Below are 2771 nucleotides of genomic sequence, written 5' to 3'. Positions count from 1 at the left end.
AAGCTTTTCTGATGGCCATGTGAGGACATTCATGGTAAAGTCCTTCCTCTATTTTTCTTTCAAAAATAATGGTTTTGGCTGCCTTTGGAGGTTGACGATTAGGACTGTGTTTGGGAAAGTGTTTGTTCTAGAAAGATACTTTGTAGGTCTTTTGGCTTTGGTTTATGGAGTATGATTTCTTTTCCCAGAGATTTTTGAAAGACTGAAATGGCTATTTGTTTAATGGGTGTATCTTGTTTAGTTTGGGAAGCTAAAGCTAAGGCTGCCTCTGGGGAATTGGAAAGAGATTTTATCCATTTTTGGACTTGAGAATCTATTTCATTAGGATCTTGGGCATCTTGGTAGGTGTTTTGAGTTTGGGTTGGATTTTGAGAAGAATTTTTGGCTTCGGGAATATTTATGATTGATTCTGGACAAAACCTTTTATAACCATATTCGGTATACAAATTTTCTTTTTCATTGGTAAAGGATGATTAAATCTTGGTATGGTAGGTTTCTTTTTTTGAAGGGGGCATGATTCTCCCTGTAAAAATTCTCTCGTAAGATAATCAGGCAAAGAGTTTGATTCTCCTTTGATATATTCAATGTCAAAATCAAATATACTTAAAATTGCTTGCCATCTGGCAAAAATTTTTTTGAAGTGATATTCTGAACATCTTTTTACAAAACTTCTTTTGCAAATTTATAATCAATTCGTAAAAGAAATTTTTGATTTAGTAAATCATTTTGAAATTTTGAAATGCATAAAACAATCAATAAAATTTCTTTTTTGATTGTGCTATAATTTTGCTGTGCAGAAGTCCAGTGCCTAGAAGTAAACTAAACTATCTGTTCCTTATTGTTTTTGACTTGTTTTAGTATCCCTCCATAACCTAACTCTGATGTATCTGTTTCTACAATTTTGGGTGCTTCAAGGTCTGCTAGGTGTAAGCAAGGAAGTTTTTTGACATATTTTTTAATTTGTCTGACAATTTCAATATGAATATTTATCCATGGGTCTGGATTTTTCTTTAGTCTTTGATGTCAAGGTTTGCAGATTTTATTTAATCCTGGATAAAAGTCAATCACATAATTAAGACTTCTTAGGAATCTCTGTAATTGGGTTTTTTCTAAGATCTTATCAAGAAAATTATCTGCAAATTTTATGGATCTTTCTATTGGGGTAATCATCCCATGTGTAATGTAATTTCCCAAAAATCTAATTCTAGTTTGGAATAAACTCATTTTGGATTTAGATATGACTAAACCATTTCTTTTGATTATATTAATGAATATTCTGAGATTTTTAAAGTGTTTCTCTATGTTTTCTGATAAAACTAGAACATCACCTATATAAACTATTGTAAATAGAGAATAAGGATTGAAAATGTCATTCATTATTCTTTGAAATTCTGAAGGTCCATTTTTGAGACCAAATAGCATTACATTCCATTCATACTGACCAAATAGGACTGTAAATGCTGTTTTGTATCTTTCACTTTCCTTAATCTGTATTTGTCAAAAGCCAGATTTCATATCAAATTTTGAAAAGATTTTTACATTGCAGAGTTTTTGAAGTAAATGTTTTTTTATTGGAATTGGATATCTAATCCATTCTAAAGCTTGATTTAATGGTTTATAATTGATAACTAATCTATGAGTGCCTCTTTCTATTTCTGCATTTTTAACTACATAAAAAGCTGACCAACTCCATGGTGATGTACTTTTTCTAATTAATTTTTTATCTAACAGATTTTGAATTTCTCTTCTGCAATAATTTTCCATTTCCTAATTCATTTGAATTGCCTTGACTTTTGTAGGAATTTGATTTTCATTAAAAATTTTTTGTATATGGTAAAGTTACTTGATGGTTCTTTCTTTCTCAAAAAGCATTTGGTATTTTAGAACAGGTTGTTTGTTCAATTTCTATTTTAATATTTTCAAATTTTAGGATGTTTTCTTTAAGTTGTAATTGTTGATTAATTTTTTCAAAAGAGATTTCTTCTTTTAAGTAATTAATTTGTTTCTGTCTATAGGTTATTAAAGAATTTACTAGTCCTAAATGGATTGAGAGTTTTTTCGATAAGTTAAGATTTTTGATTCTTGGTTTTTCTATGAAAGGAAAACTTATCTTAGTTTTTAATATTTTTGTATTTATTGCTCCATGTGTCACTTTGTATGGTTTTACCATGGAAATAAATGGTGTTCCTAAAATTATATCTTCGGCTATATCTTTGACACTAGGAATGGTGTTAAGAATTTGATTCCTTGATTGACTATTTCTGTGTTTGACAGTTTATAAGTTATCTTAAGCTTTCCTCCATTTGCTGTTTTTAAAACTTCTGAGGTTTTGTTATAGTATTTTGTTGGTATTAATCCTTCTTTTATATAATTTTAGTCGGCACCTGTGTCAAAAAGTGCTATCGTTTTAATTTCAAATTCTTCATTTATTAATATTGTAATTTTTATTAAATATCTTTAAATGGATACTTCTATAAGTACCATCATGTATTCTTGAGTTTTTGAGTTTTCTGCTTTAGATTCAAAAGTGTCAGGTTCTTCTTGAAATTCTTGGATGTTAACATTTGTTGTTTAAGCTTTTATTGTTCCTTTTTAAATTCAATTATTTCTGATTTTATTTTTTTAATTTCAAAATTCAATTCTTGCTTAGTTATCTTTTTTGGTTTTAATTTTTCATATTGATCAAAAATTATATCCTTAATATTGTGTATTGATTTTGTTCATATATCTTACCTAGTTTGTTTTCAGTGGATGAATTTTTAGTTTCTCTT

Source organism: Theobroma umbraticum, unplaced genomic scaffold, assembly GCF_002168275.2.
Source record: "Theobroma umbraticum cultivar Fairchild unplaced genomic scaffold, ASM216827v3 scaffold_39.0, whole genome shotgun sequence".
In the NCBI taxonomy this organism is placed as follows: Eukaryota; Viridiplantae; Streptophyta; class Magnoliopsida; order Malvales; family Malvaceae; genus Theobroma; species Theobroma umbraticum.
The sequence above is the reverse complement of the archived record's forward strand: the minus strand, read 5'-3'. Positions refer to the sequence as shown.